Source organism: Camelus bactrianus, chromosome 35, assembly GCF_048773025.1.
Source record: "Camelus bactrianus isolate YW-2024 breed Bactrian camel chromosome 35, ASM4877302v1, whole genome shotgun sequence".
NCBI classification, from domain to species: Eukaryota; Metazoa; Chordata; class Mammalia; order Artiodactyla; family Camelidae; genus Camelus; species Camelus bactrianus.
The window spans coordinates 19,926,043-19,948,525 of record NC_133573.1 but is presented as its reverse complement, the minus strand read 5'-3'; the positions used below and the strand labels follow the sequence as shown (position 1 = coordinate 19,948,525).

Below are 22,483 nucleotides of genomic sequence, written 5' to 3'. Positions count from 1 at the left end.
TAAGCTCTGGGAGGGCACAGCTACTGTCCTTCGGGTTTTTCTTTTCAGGTTGACGTCCTATCTTCCTGTACAGTCCCAGCATTAGGCAGCCAGATGTCTGGATTCCTTGGGACTAAGGATGTTCCCAGATGCAGGACCTTCAGTTTTAAAACTAGGGAAGTCCCACTGGGGACAACTGAGTCACCCTGCCAACAGGCCACCAGAAAGGCAGCATCCTGCATCCTTATCTTTTTCCTCAAGGTCTTAGTCCTAACAGCCTGCTCCAGCCACTTCCTGACTTGGAATTAATCTTCATTATTTTTCCCTCCACTGATGGTTTTTCTGTACTTCTCGCTCTCAGCTCTGCGTCTCTGCCTTCCCTCTGTGATGATGTCCGGGTTCTGCCTCTGACAGTGCCATCCTTCACCACCCTTAAATGTATGGTCTGATCTGTTCTGGCCCCTGGGAGCTCAGGGACCCTCCCCACCCCAAGAAGCCCTCCTCCCACCTCTACTTCGGGAGAAATGGGAGAACATGGAGAGACATTCCTTAAATACAATTATAATGATATCTCTGACTACACAGCTCAGAAAAAAAAAAATGCCTAAGTATTCATAATTATCTAGTGATGCTCTATCATATAGAAGGTGGGTCTGCAAGTTTTCCTGTAAAGGGCTACAGTCATCTTTTAGGTTTTGTGAACCACCCAGGCTCTGACATAACAGCTCAGCCCTGCCACTGTAGCATGAAAGCAGCCATAGACAGTATGTGAACAAATGGGTGTGGCTGTGTTCCAAGAAAACTTTGTAAATACTAGCAGAGGGCCTGATTCGGACCCTGGGCCACAGTCTGTGTATCTCTAATGTAGAACATCCTTCCAGATAATTAAAAAATTTTTTTTATTAAGTCCACAAAAGTTTTCTTTCTCCCCCCAACACAGATGAGCTGGAGCTCCACATATGACTTACACACTGTCTTCTGGATTCCTGTCTTTATCTCTTTTCTTCTTCTTCTTCTTTTTTTTTTTTTGGAGGGAAGATAATTCGGTTTAGTTATATATTCTTTACCTCTTTTCATTGTTCATGCTGTCACTACACTGGACTTAGGGAAATATGTGCCCCACCAAGTAAATTCTTGCACAAAGACGTGGACATGGAAAGAGATGGTGTGGAACTTATTTTTAGAGGATGTTTAACACCAGTTTGTAACATAAAAGATGGATACAGAGAGCAAATAACTAGAGTCATTGAGATTAATATAGAGTTGATGCATTGTTAATGGGATTGCTGGATTACTAGGGTAAAACTCCTCTGCTAGGCAGTAGTGTCCTCACTGTCACTCTAAATAGTGGTCTTAAAGGTACACCTTGCGACACTTGCTATTTGCGGTTTTGTATTTTTCTGTGGGGTCAGTGGGCAGGGCTCTGTAGCCGTGAGGGGCTTACTAGAGGGCTGCTTTCATTATATGTACAATTTAATATTCCTGAGCCAACTGGTGTCTTCGTAACATATTTTGAGATGTGCCATCCTTAGAAGTACATTTTCAAATGGGGAAGGGGTGGAAGGGGAAAGAAAACACTGGTGACATTTTAAATTAATTTTTTGGAATGAACTCACAGAGTGCCCGTAGGTGAAACTGTTTGTCTCAGATTAGGAATTAGGAGGTGGATGTGCAAAGATGCAGGGAGGAAACAAGGAGGGAAAGAAGCCCGTATTGCAGGCTTTACCTGGTCCTGGAGGTAAGATGTGATTGAAACAGGGACTGTGACAACCAGAGCACAGACGCACTGTTGACCTGCTGCCCACAAGCCATCCCCGCTGGTGGGGTTATTGCAGAATAACAGAGTTCTCTGCAGAGGAGCAGCCGCCCATGTGGGCTCATTGCTGAGCACATACTGCTGAGTCTGGAAAACCAAGAGCCTTAACAAGTAAATTCCACACCCCCTCGAATTTGTGCCTCAATCGGGAAGCCTCAGCAGGAAATCCTCCATATGTTTTCCTTTACTACAAGGAACTTCACAGAGAATGAGTTCATTTCTCTTCAAACACGCTCACATTGCTGTAAATCAGCATTGGCCAGATAATGAGAAATGTCACCAGGAATAGGAGGGGACGCCTACCAGCGGAGATAGGGGAGCAGTTACACTTCTGAATTAGATATTACTTTGGGAGAGGTTTTATTTTTCCCTTTGCTGCTTACACTGTGGACTTCGTGGGCTTTTTTTTTTTTTTTTAAGGACAATCTTTTGCTTTGGACTGTTTCCTAGTAGAACTTGGATACTTGGAGAAATAAATATCAAAGGAAGATTTCTCAAAGATTTGTCCTATGGAAGCACAGAGGTCCCTGAGGACCAAAGGCTTGTAGCTCAGATTAGTCCTTGCTCTTTAGCAAAAAAGCCAAATGTGAAATTCAGGATTACTTTAAAAGTATCACTGCAAGTAAGTACTTTGTCTTTCTTGTTTTCTTTTCTTCCTTCTTAATCCTCTAATAAGCATCTTTTTTGCATGTTGTAATCTCAGTAAAGTTATCAGTTGGACTCTAAAGAGAAGTAAAGTAATTTGCTAGCTCATAAATTAATTACAAGATGAGGTAAGACGTGTTCTGCTCTTAATGCTGTTTAACAGGTAGCAGGTAATATTTATAGCAATGTTTGTGTTTTTATGCCAAGAATTATTTAATTTCATTAATGCTTCAACTGAGTATCTTTTGCCTCATTTCCTCCGGTAATATAAACTCTATTTTAGATTGGAAAATAAGCCAGTAAAAATGTCTTCTGAAAAGAGCATTGTCGCCCCAGCAAGCAAATCGGCTTTTGTCGACTTCTCTGGACTATTTCAGGAGAATTTGCTAAAGGATCTGTAAATCTACAGAGTCAAATTTGCTACAGCTCTGATTCTTGTGAACACCCCACCTTTTGAAAATGGGATGAAATGGTAAATGTGAAAAAAAAAAAAGCTTACTCAGTGGCAAAAGGGCATTGAAACATTAAAATATTTCAGCTGCAAATACCTTTTCTTGATTACACTATTTTTTTTTCTTTTTTCCTTTTCTTTTGGTTGGGGGAGATAATTAGGTCTGTTTGTTTATTTATTCTTAGAGGAGGTACTGGGGACTGAACCCCGGACCTCATGCATGCTAAGCATGCACTCTACCACTGAGCTATGCCCTCCTTCTGATGACACTATTAAATTGAGCGCTAGCAATGCATTTGCTGTTGCCTGCTCAAGACTCCAGGAGTCAAGAGCTGTCAAGCTGGTCTAGCATGTGGTTAGATGGTGCACAAATCATCAGAGAGGCAACCAGAAGTGGCCAAAATACCCTGTTTCCCTCCAGATGCCTAATTTCCACTACCCATCCTTCTGCCCTCCCCTCCCGATGTGGTAGCCGCAATTTGTTCCTGGAGACGACCTGCTACCTCTCCAGCAATCATAAACAGAGGGCTGGAGGCTTTCAAAGTCAAGCCTTGTCTAGTTGATGTTTGGACAAAAATAAACACAGGAATGATCTGTGTTTTCTCTGCACCCCAGTGCCTGCACTGCCCCCACTAAAGCCATCATCTGGACCAGAGCTTTCTGCACATCTGCTGGTTCTGAAACAATGTATTCAAAAGAAAGATAATGGTGAAAACCTCTTCCGTGAGTGGACACAGTTGCATTCCTTCCTCCCTCCAGTTTCCCCTGGTCTGCAGAGACTGGCTGTCTTGGCCTCTTGGAAACATGATTCCTGTTCATCAGTGGTTGCCAAAGCCAAGCGCTCCCAGCACTGGCCTTGTTACTGTGTAGCCCATCAGTTAAAGATCATTATCTGCCAAGCCATCTGTTATTTTCCCTTAGGAGATGGTGTTATTTCAGTTCTATAGGTATCCTTTAAATTCCCCCCTAAGTGTTGTGTAGTAGCTAAATGTAGTCCAAGGGTTAAGTCCTGTTGAGAGCAACGGGAATCTATGTCCCACTTTTGAAAGTGTTAGTGGTAATGGGGTAATTTTGGGTGGCTCAAAAGGGTGGGGGTAAACTGGGAACTGCGAAAAATGTAGCCAAGTGAGAGTCTGCTCTTCGACATCCTGAATGGTTGTTGCTTTTAGAGGAGTTCCTTGCTTCCTGATTTAGCTGTGCCTAAGGATTTGTGCTGCTTTTATGGGGCATAGGGTTGCCCCTTTATGGATACTGGCTACCCACCAGGGATGGTGGATTGGGGCTCCACTCTTATGAAGGAAAGCCATGAAGGAGGTGAGTTTTCCTACTCGTCATGCTCCTCCTTCATCAATTTAGAAAATGTTCAGTAGATTTTGCCTTCTTTAAGTGGTCCATTGTCTACCTGCTGACAGTGGACCTCTTATGACTTCTCCCTCCACCACCAATGGAAATTACATTGCTGAATTTCAAAAGCCATCAGGTCATCAACCTTGGGGAACTTCCTTTGTAAAGAGAAAATTTAATTTGCTTTGAGCATCTCTTTTTATAAACTTATGTCCTGGACAAATCGGAAGTATTGTGTCCTGTAGCACATATGTCCTGTGAAGTACTATATCCTGTAATGACAATGATGATGAGATGATGATGATGATGATGATGATATATAAGTACTGACTGCCACCCTTTGCCAGGTGTGATACGGAATGTTCTGTGACACTTGAGACTTTGTATCTTTCCTGCCTTATCTATAATGCAGGTAGTGTAGACAGCCTCCTTCACATATTTCAATGGATGAGGAGCTAAAAAGATCTAAGAATGTTCCTATCAACTAGCATCCTGTATCTTTCTGTTTGTTGTCATTGATGTATCTTTCTTTCAACTGTCTAACCACCAAGGTTATGGACTGTCCAAGCTCCTTTCTGTGTTACTTTACTTCATGGATAATATTTCTGGCAGAACATAGGTAGCAGGCTGGGGTGAAGCAAGAAGAGAAACTGGGGCTTCAGCAGTGAGCTTTGGTACACATATTAGAAATGGCTTTCATTTCTCTCTGCTCTGTGTTAGACTCTATGTGGAGTGTGACTTCACCCCAAGTCATGCTTCTCTGTGCTTCACTTTCTGCAAGGTTACGGGGATAATTAAACTTTGTCAGCTAAAAGCATCAAAATCATGGGGAGAAAACAGCACATTCGTGAGCAAATGTGTTTTAATTGCTTGTGTTGGATCAGGTTCTCGCTGAGGACAAATAAGACACTTAGAAGGTACAATAAAGTCTTTCAAGTTACCAGAAGGTGGGGAATATGGAGGGAGATTGTTGTTTTGCAGTTGTAAAACATATATTTTAAGTAAGGTTTACTATTAATATCTACTGTTATAAAACTTTTATTGACATATGACAATTGAGACAAGCTGGTTTGTAGATTATCATTCAGGACGAGTGGCATATGAAATAATGAATAAATGAATGAAGAAAGAATACATTTATAAATTGGGGAATGGAAGTCATTTGGATATTTAATAACACTTTTTTTGGTTGTTTCTGTATTGTTTCTAACCTGGGTCATGGGAACATTTTAAGCTAATTTGCATCCTTGATTACATCTTTGACTTAATGATTGTTTATCGAGTATCATTTAGGGCATCACTTTCTGGAATAATCCATGATTACATTTGGGAGCAGAAGTAGTGTACTTTGAAGATGGCATCCACGAAGAGAGAAAAAATTGAATTCAGAAATACTGTCCTCTCACAACTTTAGAGTCACAGAAACCTGAAACTAGAGTCAATTTTGGATTGTCTTATCCAACATTCTATATGAGGAAACTGAAGTCAAAAAGTGAGTTTACACATCACTAATTAGCCACAGAACTAGATGAGAAGTCTAGCCTCTGGCTTCCAAATCCAGTGGCTTTTTTGTTTACTTTTCAGTTCTGTTTTTAGTATATTTTTTTTTTTTGATGATTAAAAAAATAAAGATATGCCTCCATGATCATTGCAGGGCTCTTTTGCCTTTTAAAATCTTAATATAAAATATCTAAAACACACAAAAATAATATCATAACTATCTGCAAATCCACCATCAAGATTAAATATACGTTACTTTGCCATCTTTACTTAAGATAATGTGTAAAATAAAATGAAACACATTACGAATACAGTCAAAGCCCTACTCCCACCTTTCCCTCCCTCTTCCCTCCCAAGAGATAATTATCCTAAAATTCCTATATATGATTCCCATGCACTTGAGTGTTTTTACTATGTGTGTGTATGTGTGTATATGTGTTGAGGGGGTGGGCTGTTAGATACAGACATGGATGTATCTATATGTGGTTATAGCTAATATCTATTTGTGGTCATACTATTGCTTTGTGTTCAAATTTTAAATATGTAAATCATTGTCTTTATTTATATATTCTTTAAACTTTTAATTCAGAGTTGTTTTGGAGATGTATCCATGTCGATACATAGGTATCTGGTCAATTTTATTTTAACTGCAGAATAGTACCATGTTGCATAAATAGTCAAAGGCTGATTTATCCATTTTTTTATTGAGGGAAATGTGATTGTCTCTGCAGTTTTGCTAAACAGTACTGCAGTGGTCCTTGTACACATCTTCTTATACTTATGCTAGAATTTCTCAAGGAGAGTTCAACCTAGAAGTTGAATTGTCAGGTCACAGGGATACACATCTTCACTAGAGACTGTTAAATTGTTCTCCAAACTCTGCTGGTTCATCTGATCACCGACAATGTTGAGCAGGAGTTCTAAACTCTGTCTGCAGAATCACCTAGGTGCATTTTAAAATTAATCAATTCCTAAGTCCCACCCCAGACCAATTAAATCAGAGTCTCTGGGGATGGGAACCAGGGCCGGTATTTCATTGCAGTTCCCTGGGTGATTCTAATGTACATCTAGGGTTAAGAACCACTGATTTAGCATTTCTGTTTCCCCACATCTTTTCCAGTATTTGGTATTATCAGACATTCTGTTTTACTAATCTCTTGGGTGCAAGGACTTTCTCATTGCTGGTGAAGCTAAGTGTATTTGTATAATATTATTGACCATTCCAGTGCCTTCCGTTGAGAATTATATGTGGTATATTTCACCCATTTTTATTTCTTTAAATGCCTTTTATTATTGATTTATGGGCACTTTCTTCATATTCTGGACAGTAATTGTGAGAAAGGGCTATATTATTGACAAATATCTACCCTAGTCAATAATTTATCTTTTCACTTATTTGTGGTATCTTTTATCATGTATAGAAGTTTAAAATTTTTAGTATAGTTTAATCTGTCAATGTTTTTCTTTATGGTTTGTACAATGGGAAATCTTAAGTATTTTCCCACATGATTTAATAAACTTATTTTTCTATATTTTCTTCAAAATGTTTTACAGTTATACTTTATCCCAATGAGATCTTTAATTTGTCTAGAATTTATACTTCTGTATGGTGCAATGTATTGAGCAAAGTTTATCTTTCTTTTGTTTTGTTTTTTGTGGTTTTTTTTTTTTTTTTTTGGTTCTAGTACAATTTACTAACTAGTCCACCAGTCCACCTTTTCACAATGATATTTAATGCTACTGAGACCTCGTACATCTTTTTTCCAGTCTTTCCTTGTACCAATACTATGTTTTAATTATTACAGTCTTACAATGAATGAACCCTTTTAAACTATTTTTTCACAAGTATGTATTGTCTATTCCTGATTATTCACAGTACCATATGAATGTATATGCATCACCATTTCAAGTTACATGGAAGACAGTGTTGGGATTTGGCTTATAATTACATTGAATTTATAGATTATTGGGGAATGATTTCTCTAACTAAATTTGAATGTCCCCATTCAAGGACATAATTTAGCTCTCAATTTATTTAAGCTGACTTTCATGTCTTTCAATATATTTTACAATTTTCCCTACAAATATCTTCCACATGTTTGTTAGATTCATTGCCAGGAACCTTATAATTATTGTTGAAGTGAGTTATTTTTATTGTAAATTTAATTTTTTCTGAAATATTTTAACTACTGGCTGACAGTTTATATAAACATAATAGATTTTTAAAATTTTTATTTATTTTAATTTTTTCCATAATAGATTTTTGTTTAACTCTTGTTTCCAACCATGTTGAACTCCCAGCAAATCTTATAGCCTGTGTGTAGCTTTGTAACCAAATCCTAGGAATCAAAGTTGCCTTATCTCCCCAAAATGCTCTCCCATTCTCTCTACCATTCACCATAACATTCTAGCAAGTCCACAGATATTATGGGGCCTTTATTCAACTTTTTTTGCTGTTAATATTTCTTGATCTGATTTGTCCACATATAATTTTCATGACACATCAAAGAATACACTGCCAAACAAAATAATTAGCCTACTAAAGAGAACATTAATTATTGAATGCTATGACATATTTCAAAATATACACTGTTGGGAGTTTTTATAACTTCTGTTGAACATGCTATAATTTTGACATATATTGCCCCAAAATTCTGTTTGGAAGGAACAAGTTAGTAATAACACACGGTTGAAATAAAAATAAAGGATTCATTAAAAAAAAACAAAAAACATAGCAAATATTCTTTCAACACTTGATACTCAAAAGTTATTTCTGAAACTGCCCCATATTAGTTTAGATTAAATCTCTAAAACAAATTATTATAAAAATAAACCCATCTCCTCACTGGATTTCATTTTGTGTTTGGACTGAGGTGGAGTCAGTTGTTAGCTGCATGATCAGAGCACAGACGCTGAGTCTTTTTATTTACTTAATTAAGAATCGCCGTTTCAAACCCTCATCAGTGGTTTCCAATGGCAGTAATCCCTACCCAAACAGTTGTTCCTCTGGATCCTAAGTATTTTGCCAGAACATTAACCTCGACTTGACCCCTGATGGTCACAGGAGAGATATACAAGGGTCAGTAATCATTTCTAGAAGACTATCAAGTATGGACTGTACCCTGGCTTATGTAACTTGCCTTTAAAAATAATTATAATGTGTTTGTCCTTTTAAATGACTCAGATCAGCAAGGCTCATGAAAATATTTAAATCCTTATCAGTTGGAATGAAATGGGCTGGCTCCCGAAAGTGCTGACCTTAGAATTTTTGTGCTGGTTTGTTGATGCTGCGTGCTGATGCACATGACCTGCTGATGTGTGGCTTGGCATGCCACGGAGGCTTTTTCACCCCTGCTGGACGTGAAAGGGCTTCCGGGCCCCTCCATTGCTGCAGCACATTCCTCCAGCTCTCCAACAAAGCTGTTAATTGGCGTCTGTGACTAACAAGCATACAGTCCCAGGAGCAATGGAGCAGTCTTCCATCACCCATTAAGATGAGCTCTCAGCCCCAAGCTTATCAAGCCTGAACCAGGAGAAGCTAGGACCAAAGGCTTTCGATAAGACAGTCACTGGCAGCTTCATAAACTGCATTCATAATTCTGCATTAATAATAAATGCTGCACCTTTAGCGTTATTACCTAAGCTGTCATAACCTAGACCCTCACTGGGCTGAGCTGTTAAAGGCAACGTACCTCTTTTCAGGAGAATTCAAATTAAACTTGCTTTACCTAAAGTTTAGTCTGAGGACTTTTCTCCAAGTCCTCTTCCCCCTCTTTGTGTAGGGAAGTGATCTCATGCTGCCTGAGGTCATGTGGGATGACGTAGGTGCTGGAGGTGGGCCATGCTGAGCTGGTGAGAAATGTGCAGAAAATCTTGGTGCAGATGGTTCTGCTTTGGGATTTCAGTTATTTTTGCTTTTTAATTTAAACTTTCAATTATGTGCCTTGCTGCCATGTAATAGGGGAATAAGTAGATTAGAGGAGAAGCAGGATGAAGAACTCATAGTTGTTACCTGCTATTTGTTGTATTTGGTCAAAGATGTCAGATAAATAAAATCATTCATGTCAGAAAGTTGCTGGGACTCGGGGTGACAGGGAAGGGAAGGTCACATTCCTTCCCTAAGACCTTAGCCTTGATGTGTGAAAGGACTCTTGAAGATCTCACTTAGCCACTGTATATTACAGACTTCATATTTCTAGGTGACATAAGTGAATACGGGGACATATTCAATAAAAATAACTTCAATATCTTTAAAGTATATAATCATTAATTTTTAATTCTGAGACTGTTATATTCTTCTCCACTCCCATTGGTGACCATGATTCTTCACAGCCCTCCCTCTGCCGTGTGACTCTACCATTTCTTGCCCTCTGTATTTGTATCCTACCATTTCTACTTCTCTGTCTCATTTATTTCACACTGAGTTTTTCTCATCCCTGGAGACCTGGCTTAAACGTCCTTTCATCCTGTCCAGACTGACCATCTCTTTCCAGTTTTCCATCGAGTTCTTCTTTCTTTCCTTTTGTATGGCATTCCATTGGCCCATGGTTGTGCCCAGTCAGGTCCAGATTCATGGTCACTGGTCACTGGCCCCGTGGGTCTCTGCCCATATACCCTGTCCCACCCATATACCCAATACCTTTGACTCCCCCTGCCTCCTTCTTCCTTTCTAATAGAGTCTGCATCCTGAGCATCTAAGACTCATCGAGAAACTTGTTGATCATTCTCCCCTGCCATCTCTCACACAAATTGTTTCTTTTTATACCCTCTCTGCTCTCAGTACATCAATTATAGCTTAACCTTTCAATGCAAACTTACTTGATTTGGGACCACTGGGTATCTGATGTATAACTTGAGCAACACTCCTTTGCTATATTAAAATATGTGTGATTGACATGCATTGGGAAGGCTGTATTTCATTATTTTGCTGGATACCAGATTCCTGTAGCATCTTGTGTGAATCCACGAACTATTAATTTGCATAATCAATGTCTCAGCAGCTGATGGTGGTGGTATCCAACTCCCTAAAGAACTTCTAGAAAATATATACCTATAATATAGAGTTGGCAGAGTACCATGGTGTTCCCGTGTTACACTTTAAGAACTGAAAATTACAAAGAAACAAGTATCCAGGAAACAACCCAAATGGCATCCAGATGCTCATAAAAATCAGAACATCTCCATTGGAATTACTTTTTCATGCGCCTAATGACTGACATATATAAACTGTCTATAAGCATTAAATCTATCACCATTGGAATATGTTTTTAATATCATATAATTGATCATTATCATCAACTTTTCCCGTCAGTTTTTCTGCAAAATCTATAACTGTTTTATAGTTCTTTCAAGAATCCCAAGACCATTGTGAAATCAGTGTAGCAGTTGGTGGGTCACAACTTAAACTGACATTCTTTACCCTAAAGGTGTGAGTTTCCATCTTCCCTTGATATACCTAAAAGATACAAAGTTAACATTTTTCAAGATTGATGAAGCAATGACAACAGTTCTTCCCCATGGAAGAATGAGAATACATATCTTTAAATTACTACACGAATGACTGAATTCAAACATAAAGAATTATTCCAGTTCAGTGTTATTGAATATTGAAACAGATAATAGTACAAGATATGCAGTCACCTTCCTTATATTTTATTAAAAACAGGTAAACACCGTGAGACCCAAGGTGGATTTGGAGACTACTTTAAGCTCTACAAACCTAGGATATTACACTTATGGATAATAGTTCCCCTGTTCTTTGATTACATGATTTTTTTCAAGGTATTTTTAACTTTAGAACACTGAAGCAAAGATGTTCAAATTCAACCTTGGAATTTAATACATCACTTCTTTCACCAGAGACATTTCACTGATCCTGTGTTATTTAAAGGCCAAATAGAACTGTTATGGTGCAAATCTGAAAAGAATGTCAGAACAAACGCAGTATGGAGATCACATTTTCGCAGAAATGATGATTCCAAGTCTTGTAATTTAATTTGCATGGTTGAATGAACCTGTCTTTCTCCTGCTCCAAAAATACAGCCTACCACATCCCAAACTGCAGCCCTACAAAAAAGAGGCCAAGTCCCTGAGTTAGCATTCTGCAATCATGCCTACTCCACAACTTCATACCCAGTAACAATTTTTTAATTAAAAATGAATTCTAAGCCCACAAGCCTGTCCTTTCTGAGAAAATGGTGGGAGAAGAAAATAATTACTCTATTTTTTTAACTAAAAGTGAAGAGACTTAACTTAAAAACAGCAGTGAAATTTATATTTCAGGTGGGGAGCATGTGAACTGTCACAGAAAGATATAAATGGTGTTACCTGGAACCCAAGGAAGTAACACTGTTGGCACTTTTTCAGGGAATTTGAAAAAAATTCTTCCTAGGCGAATTTCCCTAGGTTGCTTTGATGAGTATGTTATTAGGATCTAGCTCTCTGTGTCAGTGGGCACAGTTCTGAAAGAGACAGTATCCACATTATCACTAAAAGATGTGCTTATTACTCACAACATAGTCCAGCGGTGTGAGGATGAGGAGAGTGAGGGTTCTGCTCTAAACCATCACTCAGGGACCCAACATGTGGCTTTGCAGTTTCTAGAGCCTGTTTTCTCTATATTCAGTCTGCCAATGGAAGCCCATCACAGAGGGTTTCAGGGAGGTTTCCTAGGGCCAGAGCTGGTCGTGGTATATACTCCTTCTGCCGTCATCCCATTGACTGGAATTCAATCCTATGACCCCATTTAACTGCAGAGGAGACTGAAAAATGAAACCTAAATGGCTGCCAAGAGGAAAAAGAAATAAGATGTGATGAATACCTGAGCAATCTCTGTCCCATCTTCAATAGTTTTGACTCGGGGTTGAGTAACAGGGTATGTGAAAATAGCCCCTTGGTTGGTCCTGAATGCTGGTAGCTTTAAGAAAATATTGGACCAGGGGTGTCCGTCCCAGGAAGCTGTAGCTATATGTTTCCTACTAGGGAGGGTGCTCAGTTTTAGAGGCTGTGATAAGTGTAAGATGAATCAGATATTGTCTCTGACCTCAGGCAGTATACGGTCTCCTAAAGGAGCAGGCTGTCTGTATAACTAGCTGTGTTCTAGCTGATGTAACGGGATGTTAAATTGGAAGTTTCCACTGAGACTCCAAGCTCTAACAGATATGAAATTCCAAAGTTATCTACCAGATCAAGGTGCAGATTTTCCCCCCAAAAATAAAAAATGGGCTCTATAACCTAAAATGTTCTTAGCTACAAAGAGGATCTGTCTAAAAGGTTTCTGAGAGTGAAAGCTGGGAGAGGATTGTATGAAGAGGATGTTTGCTTAAAAAATAAATGTAAAACAAAATTGTAAACCATGCTGTGTTTTCACCCACATCCCTAAGGATGAGATCTGAGTGCTTTCTGCCACCTCACCTAAGTGCTAGTAAGACTGACTGCAACAGGACCATCTTGAGAACTTGACCCTGTCTCCTGAGGTTGGGAGTGGGGACACAGTAGACTGTTGTATCCCTCAATTCTGAGAAGTCTGGAAGAGGCTACACCATGACTGGTGAGCTGTTCTGATGTCAGGAGCAAAGGAAAGTTGTTGTCAGGCTGAAATCAGCCGGCATGGGGGCACCTGAGATTCTGTTCAATTTGGCAGCCCAGAGGGGCAATGGGACCTCAACAGAGAAATGCTGAAGGTGGAATGCTAGATACCCAGGGGCTAAGAAAGGAGCCACAGGCTGGACTAGAACTGCTGTGCCTGAGTCAGTAAGTCAGAAGACCTCAGATTGGGAGAATCTCTGAAGAACCCACAAAAGTGATCTTGGAGAGAAAGAGTTGGCTTTCCACATTGGACATTTTGTCTCAGGATGCTGTCCATCAAGAGATCTTTCCTCTCCCTCTCATCTCTCTTCCATACCTCAACTTGGGGAGATGGAGGTTGGTCTGAAACAACAATTTGTGAGTGAAGGAGGATGGGAATGAGAAAGATAGAGGAAGCCAAACACACTCTTTATGTTGAAGACACCAGCTTGCCTGCGGGCAGTCTTGGATGGGAGATGATGATGGTTAGCTTTGAGTGATGGCTCAAGGGCTGATGAATACTGAGCTAGACATTCTTATTTCTGAAATGAGATTGTGGTTTGTAACCGGCAGAGAATGTAGAACCTTTTCTTAACTAGGAATGATCAGAAAAATCATAGTTTTGCTGGAGTTTTCATTGGGAACAGGGGAAGAGCTAATTTCTTTGATCAGGCTTAAAGGGACAGTCACAGGCAAAAGCAGTACTCTTTCATGACTGCAGCTGACATACCTGGTTTGTTCAGTGTGCCGTTTGTGTTTGAATTCTGGTGAAGTGCCCCAGGAGAAGTACAAACAAAGAGCTCGGAGAGGTCAAGTAAAAAGTGCTCGCTTCTAGCTGGAGTGGAAGTGTGCCCAAGGAAAGGATGCATGGAGAAGGAGGCACATGCATCAGACCTTAAAGATAAAGTGATTTAAATGTGCAGAGATTTGGGGTGGGGTGGCTCTGAAGCTTTGTTAAAAGCATTTCTAGCAGAGCAAACAGCATTGAAAAAAAGCAAGGAATGTGTCAATGTAGATTCATCCTTGGTAAAAAAAAAAAAAAAAAAAGTACCATTCTGGGGAGTGATACTAATAACAGAGGAGGCTATGCCTGGGTGGGGGCAGGTGTTCAGGGGGGGATACGGGAAATCTCCTGACTTCCCACTCAATTTGTTGTAAACCTAAAACTACTCTGTAAAAATTGTCTTTTAAAAAAATAGGCAAGGAGACAGGGAAACATAGCAGGTGCATATAGAGTAGCAATTAGTTCCATCTGGCTGAAGCCAAGCATGGGGCAATAGTGGACAATAAGGCAGAAAAGGCAAGGAAGCAAGGACGAGGCAGGCAACCAGGGCAAAAGGAGAACCCCTGTGGCTGAGGTGACCTTCATGGTAGGTAGCCTGATGTCTACCTTACAGTGTCCAACAAGGTACAAGACGACGTCGGTTTTTATCTAGGTAGACTGAGTTGATATCCAAGGGGGGCTGTGATGACTAAGGCATGAAAACAAGGAATTTTAGGCAGTGGGGATGATAAATGCAATAAGTTGTACTTGAAGGTAGTCATTTCATCTTGGAGTAGGGTTGTGAGTCAGGTCTGTATAGATGGGAAAAGCTTCTTTTCAGACGGGCCGCTCCAACACGTCAGTTCTGTGACCTCTGACAAGTAATCTCACTTCTCTAAGCCTCAATTGCTTCATCTATGAAGCAGTCAGTAATAATATATGAGCACTCAATAGACACACAGACTGCCCAGCATGGTGCCTGGCAACCAGGGAAGCCACCTCTCTTCTCTTTGCTTCAAAAGGAGGAGGATGGAGATTCCTGATAGCAGGCTGCTTATCAGGGTATGGTCCCTGTCTCGGTGAGGGAACTACAGGGAAAATCCAGAACCCACAGCAGATGCCCTGTTTCGTGGAACAAGTCATCAGTGGGAATGAGAGGGGGAGGCTTTAGGACAGTTGGTCTTCAGATCCCCTCAGCATTGAGGTTGGGGCGAGGAACACCCCTCCTCTGGCAATTTTGAGTCTGCTGGCCTTGGGTGGGATTGGCTGAGGGACTGGGTGGGGCTGAGTTTGCAGGTCACAAGTCCTCAGTGTTTTAAGGTCATCTGGGAAGCAGGAGAAAAATGGAGAGTGGGGAGCAGGAGTTTGAATGTTATTCCAGTACGGCCTCAGGCTTGGAAGGAGGGCAGGGATGGGAGAGGGGAGAGACCTGAGACGTCACATGTCACTGCAGCCAGGCAGGTGACGGGGTGATGGGACAGCTCAGAGAGTGAAAACAGCATGGACCACTGCCTGGAAGCAGAAAGAAATGTAAGAGTCAAGAGATGGGCTCTCGTCATAGTTCTGCTAAGCTTTCTGAGCCTTGATTTCTCCATCACACGGACTTACAGTGACATTTCACTTACCCATAGGCTGTGATCTGAAACTTCCTCTATGCAAAATTCAGCCAAAACAGAAAAGTAAATTAGAATGGTTTGTATTTATTGACTAGATACAGCCTTTTTAGTGAGTTTACAATAATATAAGGCAACAGCCTCCTTACTTTAGAATCTCAAGTAAATAACATTTACAAAGAAAACCACCAATGAAAATTTTTTGAGCCTGGTTCTTCTAGAAAATGTTGGCTGAGCATTTAACTCTATACTGTCAGGACACCTGGCTGGCCCTTGAAATTAGCTCAGAGTGAGACTGAATTACTCATATTGTTCAATTTTTAAATTTATTTTTATTTTTTTAAACAGTGATAAAATATACTTTTATTTAGTTTGTTGAGTCAGAGGATCATAAAAAATACTGCTAAAGTAGATATCAGGCAAACAGAAAGGTGCTTTAGAAGTCCAGTTACCTTGGAGTTTAAACTAAGAGAAAAAGGTCATAATGTTTCCATGCAATACATACTTGGTTCTTTAAATAACAATTATGACAAACAACAGAAAAGAGAATTAAGGAATGCTGCACTTGTGATTCATACAAAACACCAACATTTTGCATTGTACATAATTTAAAGAAATGCCCCAAACACTTTTCAAAATACTGTAGTAGCCAACACATAGACACATGCCTTAGGTGGCCACAGGAATGCAGTTTAGAAAGGGAAGAAAAAAAAATCACAATGGAGCTACTCAATTACTTCAGAATCACTGAGCAAGAAAAGCAACATTGAACTTCCATACTGGTTTTATGTAACTTCTATGCAGTACCTTGACTTAAGTCCAAGAGCGAAAGTTAAGACTCTCCTCCTCTACTTTTGGTAAACAACTGCATGGTAAACTTAGATGACTTTTCCCCCTGGATTTTACCTGGGCGTGGCCTTTTAAATTTTTTATTTAAAAGAGGGCAGGTTTAACACTTTTATAGTGATGTCACCCATGTTAATATTTCTTGGGATCTCAGGAAGATTCACATTCTTTACAGCTGATACAGCGCGGGCTGGAGCTCCCGCTAAGCCAGCCTCAGACGTCTCCAGTTTGTTCTGTGCATCAGTCTGTGTAACAATCTCATTCATGTTGGTCTCCAACACCATTCCCCCATCACCATTTCTGCAAGAATATTGTGTATCTCGTCTACATGGAAAGTCAAATCCAGTTCACAGATTTTCAAAACACTTGTCTAATGTTTCCACAAATACTTGAATTAGATCTAAAATGCCAAGTTCACTTTCAGAAGAATCCACACAGAAGACAAAATATAATGTTGCTTAATGTCTATAAATCAGTTTTGTCGTCAGATCCTCCAATTAATAATCCTCCTTTTAGGAAATTACAAACATTTTCATCTCTCTTAAATTCCAAATGGCATGTCTCTCTGATGGTTCGCTGTGGTGTATCTTCATAGTAGGGCTGGTAGATCTTGGAGAGCCGTGGTTTTCCTGTGGTGGTTAAAGATGAGGATCGCCTTAATCATGGCTGAGCCGGGGGAGACGGGGTGGGAGCTCAGGGCCAGGGCCGGGGTGGGGGGGGGTGTGTGAGCCTCACCTCAGGATCTTGCCATTGGCAATCCTTCCCCACCCGTACCCTCATGCCCCTGAGCTGCGGGGTGGGATATTGTTCAATTTTTGGTGGCTTACAGAACATAAAGTGTACCCTAAAGGTCGACAATCTTGCCACAATTGAAAAGATTATTTGGGGATTTTGTTTTTTGTTTGTTTTTTTGTTTGTTTTTGGACCAGGGAGGTATTTAGATTTATTTATTTACCTATTTATTTATTTATTTTAACAGAGGTACTGGGGATTGGACCAGAACCTCGTGCATGCTAAGCATGCACTCTGCCACTGAGTTGCTCCCTCCCCACCTGAAAGATTATTTTAAATGTTCCATAAACCCTGGTGTCAGGGTCCAAAGTGGGGTATTAAAGGTGGCTTGAATGACGGTGGCATCATTAAAGTAACGTGACTCCTTTGAAGGGGACAGTGCTCATTTACTATGTAAATTCTGGCATATTATGGCATATTTATTTTTAAAATGCATCCCATAGAATCACATTTGAGAAAGCATTGATTATTATTAATCCCTTTACAAAAGTAAAAAGATTGTTGTCATATTGGACGCTGCCTTGGAACCTGGAGATTGCAGACCTCAAGTTCACCCTCACTGCTGTGGGCAGGATTAGTGTTCTCTCTCTGCCCCTGGCAGTCAGGCAGGTTGAAGACTGAATCCTGCCAAGACTCAATGACTACAGATGCCCGGGCTTGTCACAGAATATCCCCGGGCCTTCAGGAGACCGCCTTCCCAGTGGTGATTCAGAACAGAGGCTGACACTTTGCAAACAGCATTATCTTCAGCTCCACCTACACCTTCTTTGAAAGGCCACACCACGTTTGAGCACATCTGCTTTTCTTGAGATGTCTAGTCTAGCGCCATGAAGGTGGGCCCAGAGCCAGCACTCTTTGCCCAGACTTTGTTTCAAATTATTGTGAACTGAGTTCATTTTTAAAGCATGTAGTTTTAAAATGTAGGGTAAAGTCCTATTATTACATGAAGTATCATAAGCCATTTATAACTCTATCAGGATGCACCAAGCCTGAAAATGGGAACAGTAAAGAGAGTATGTGGCATTTGGAAGGTTTTAGAATTATCAAATCTTAATGACTATGAAGCATTAAGATTTAATTATCTATGTATTCTCTTATTAAACTGTGTTATGACATCTTATTAAAAACACTTCTTTTCTACGCAGGGTCTTATAAAGCCATGGTTTAGGTAGACATGTCATTTCAGAATCGGCAATCCTTTCAAATGCACAAATGATTTTTGGGGATTTTTTTAATTGCAGAGATTGTTTGCTTTGCTTTAAATAACCAAACTTAACATCTAGAACTAACATTCTTAATGTAGATTTGGAAAATATAAGGAAAAAATTTTAATCTATAGATAATGACAGTTAACAATAAGGATTGATCAAAAATTAAAACTTAGTCTGCAAAACACACCATTGAAAGAATAAAAAGGCAAACTATGGGCTGGGAGAGAATATTCCCAAATCATATAGTTGACAGAAGACTTGTACCCAGAATGAATAATGAACACTTAAGACTCAACAGTTAGAAAACAACCTGATTAAAAGACAGCAAATGACTTGAACAAACACTTAACCATAAAGGAGAATATATGACTGTCAAATAAGCACATGATGAGGTGTTCAACGTCATTAGTCATTAGGAAAATGCAAGTTAAACCATGATAAGATACCACGATTAACCTATTAGACTAGATAAAGTTTAAAGACTGGCAATACCATGTGTGGGGGAGAATGCAGAGCGAATGAAACTCACATGCCACTGGTGGGGATGCCAAATGGTACAGCCACTCTGGAAGATAGCTTGGCAGTTTCTTATCAGGTTAAACATACACTTACAATATAATCCAGCAATCCCATTTCTAGGTATTTACCCTAGAGAAATGAAAACGTGTGTTCACACAAAAACTACTATACAGATATTCATAGATTTATTTATAATCTCCAAAAACTGGTGACCACCTAAATCTTATCAGAGGGGTAGTGGGTTAAACATACTGTGATAAATACTGTTGACCTGAAACAAATAGACAGCCAGCTATTTCTCCAGCAAAGATGGGTTTATTCGGGATCAGCAGAGAACTGCAGTTCTGAATCTGCAACCATAGTGAGCCATGTGCAAGTCCTGGAAGGGCAAGGCAAGGAAAATGCTTTCATAGAGGGGAAAAGGAAGTTGGGAGGACTATCGTAAACAAAAAGTCCATGGTTTGTCGTTGGCTGAGTCCTTGCCAGGAAAGAAGTCTTTCTTCGTCCTGTTGGACAATCAGTGCAGGGGATGACAACTCCCCTTCTGGTCTCTCAACTCTGAGGTTTCTGTTTATTAATTTTTTTACAATTCCTATAAGGGAATGGTCCTCATCCATAAAACAGAATGAAATTTTGATACATACTTGTGTATATTAAAGAACTTGTATAAATCAGAAGATAGTTATGCCGATTAGAAGTCAGAAAAAAAAGTTTACCTAATATATGATTCCATTTATATGATGTTCTCAAAAACCAGAAGGATAGTGACAGAAGATCAGTGGTTAGGTGTTACGGGATGTGTGGCCACAACTGGATAGCAAGAGGGAACTTTGCTGAGTGATAGAACTTTTAGGTATCCTGATGGTCGTAGCAGTTATATGAAACTAGGTATGTGTTTAAATTCATGAAACTGTTAAATTCATAGCTTACACACATACTCACACAAAAATCAACTTTATTGTATATCAATTAAAAATAAATAACAGCATGAGTAGGCATAGGGACTAGGGTTTCTATGAGATAAAAGTAATTTTATTGGTAAATTATGACAGCATAAAAATTTTTTAAAGTAGTTCCAGAATTTTAGTGGTCTTTATCCTGTAGGTTACAGCATATTTGAGACCAATCATCACATTTTTGCAGAAAAAGATTGTCCTCTCCCCTTTTCCAACTTAGAAATCTTTATTTTGCAATATTCAGGCGATCACAGAATTTGTCTAGTCATCCACACTAATCTTTTTCATACAGTTGCTCTGCACTGCTGGCATGTAAATTTTGATAACGGAAAGAGTTACTTGATTAAGAAATTAAGTCTTTGTTCAAGGGTCTCCTGAGGTTTTCTTTGCTGATGGAAACAAAATGATCCAATGCACAGAGTTAGGATGCTTGCCTTCCCAGATTGTAAGTGGACAGAGGTCTGTGGACAGGATAGAGCATGAGGGATGTAAAAGATGACCCCTTAGAGACAGAAGGAATGTTTTCTGGATCAAAGAATATCTTATTCAAAGTCCAGAGATTTCCGTTGTATTGAAGACTAATCCTGCCTGCTTGGCTCAAAATTGCACAAAGGGGAGTTTTTTGGAAGGACAAAGGATCAGCTCAGGATGTAGTGAAATGCAAATTCTTAAGTTGAAGTGAGGTCATTTTCTTGCCTTGACTATGGATTCAAGCCATCAGGTATTTAGTGGGTGACAGCGTCCCGATCTCTGCTAGCGTGTTCTAGCTGAAAGACTTGGTTTGGGGGAGGCGGCTGGCCTCCTTTGAGTTGTGGTTCTGGCACAGGTGACTCCATGCTCGCACCTCTGTGATCTGTCTTTAGGTTCTCAGGGCTTTTGTGACTTTGTGGCAACCACACTGAGAAAGGAGTGCTGGGTGATTTCTTTGTGGGGATGTTGAGCCTTTGGGTATTCAGTTTTGGCAAATTTTTAAAGTGACAAATATCTCAATGAGAAATAAACTTGAGATGTATCATGGATGAGAATGATAATAACTATTTCTTCCAGAACAAATGGATTAAAAAAAAAAGAAAGAAAGGAATACATGAGAGTTAGTGTTGCTCTTGCAACAGCATTTAAATATCTGTGTGGGTTGGGTAAAGAATTTATTAGCAATGTTTTTCACCCTCAGATGGTTATTAGCATTGTAAATTAGCATTGTTCTTAACCCTCTGATGATTCCATTGGAGAGGGTCAGGTCATGACTCCAGAGTATTTCTGTGGAATTCTGAGTTCAGACACTGGATTGAACAGCTGTGGTCTAATTATATTCAGCCACTGTTCCTTAACAAATACGTATCTGAGGTTCATCGAACGTCTGATGCCAAAAAGACATAGAAGATAAAAGCCAATTGAATCTTATCTCTACTTTGGATCACTTGGAAGGAGCCAAGATCAACACATATATACGTAGTACAAGTTTATGGCGCTGTCATATTTATTTTTTAAATGATATTTTAATTGACATTAAAAATTAGAACCAAGTAACCCACAACAATGATGATAATATAAATAATGATTAGATTCTTAGGCTATCCTTTGAGGATCTATTTAATCTATAATAAACCTGGACCTTGGAAACTTATCATCACACACAACCTCCTTCTCTTGGAAAATGTATTTCAATTTCAGACACAGAATAGAAGGCACACAGTGTTCCATCTGGGCAGCTAAGGAAGGACTCATGTGTACCCTCTCACTGGGTGAACCAGTGGGCAGACTACACTTTTTCTCAGGGTAGAAACAAAGCAGAAACACTAAAATCCTTGCTATGGGGTGAATATTTGTGTCCCCCTCAAATTCACATGTTGAAATCCTAGTCTCCAAGGTGACAGGACCTTTGGGAGGTACACGGTCATGAGGGCAGAGCCCTAATAATTGAGATTAGTACCCTTATGAAAGAGACACAGGAGAGCTAGCTTGCCCCTTCTGCCATGTGACAGCAGACAGCAGTCTGCACCCCAGAGGGTCCTCACTAGAACCTGACCCTGTTGGCACCTGGTCTCGGTCTTCTGGCCTCCAGAATGGTGAGGAATACACTCCTGTTGTTTATAAGCCGCTCAGTCTCTGGTATTTTTGCTCTTGCAGCCTGAAGAGACTAAGACAAACAAACAAACAAAAATTGAATAAAAATGTTTTATATAATAATGTATATTTGAGATGAAGATTTGAGCACTCATGGGAAAAAAATTAGAACTTTGTTGAGCTTCCTTAATTCAGTTTAGAATTAACTTTTCTGTCGACTCATATAGAGAGATTGCCAGCGCCTCAGGAAGTCCTACTCAGGCTTCACTCCCTCAACCCTGTCAACCTATTTCTTTCTTCCTCAGTTCCCAAAGTGTTGGTCCCAGTGATGGAACCTGTACTTGGGGTGTCGTATCCTCCAGGGAAACAAGCAGTGAGGGCCCTGGCAGAGGTGGGCTTTATGACACGGAGTGGCTAA

General features: G+C 39.8%; 1 protein-coding gene and 1 pseudogene across 2 annotated transcripts in view; one reads left to right on the top strand and one right to left on the bottom strand.

The window, feature by feature from the left end:
- The window catches only part of KIAA1217 (KIAA1217 ortholog), a 673,163-nt gene that overhangs the window by 315,008 nt on the left and 335,672 nt on the right, over nucleotides 1-22,483 (top strand). The window contains exon 1 of one of the 2 annotated variants that reach the window (XM_074358469.1): nucleotides 2,026-2,417. The exons of the other annotated variant lie outside the window; for it this stretch is intronic. The gene's annotated coding sequence lies outside the window, so the exon portion shown is untranslated. Of the gene's footprint in view, nucleotides 1-2,025; nucleotides 2,418-22,483 lie in introns of those variants that run through there. 2 annotated transcript variants of the gene reach the window in all.
- Nucleotides 5,825-22,483, bottom strand: part of LOC141576057 (AP-3 complex subunit sigma-1 pseudogene) — a 35,042-nt pseudogene continuing 18,383 nt past the window's right edge.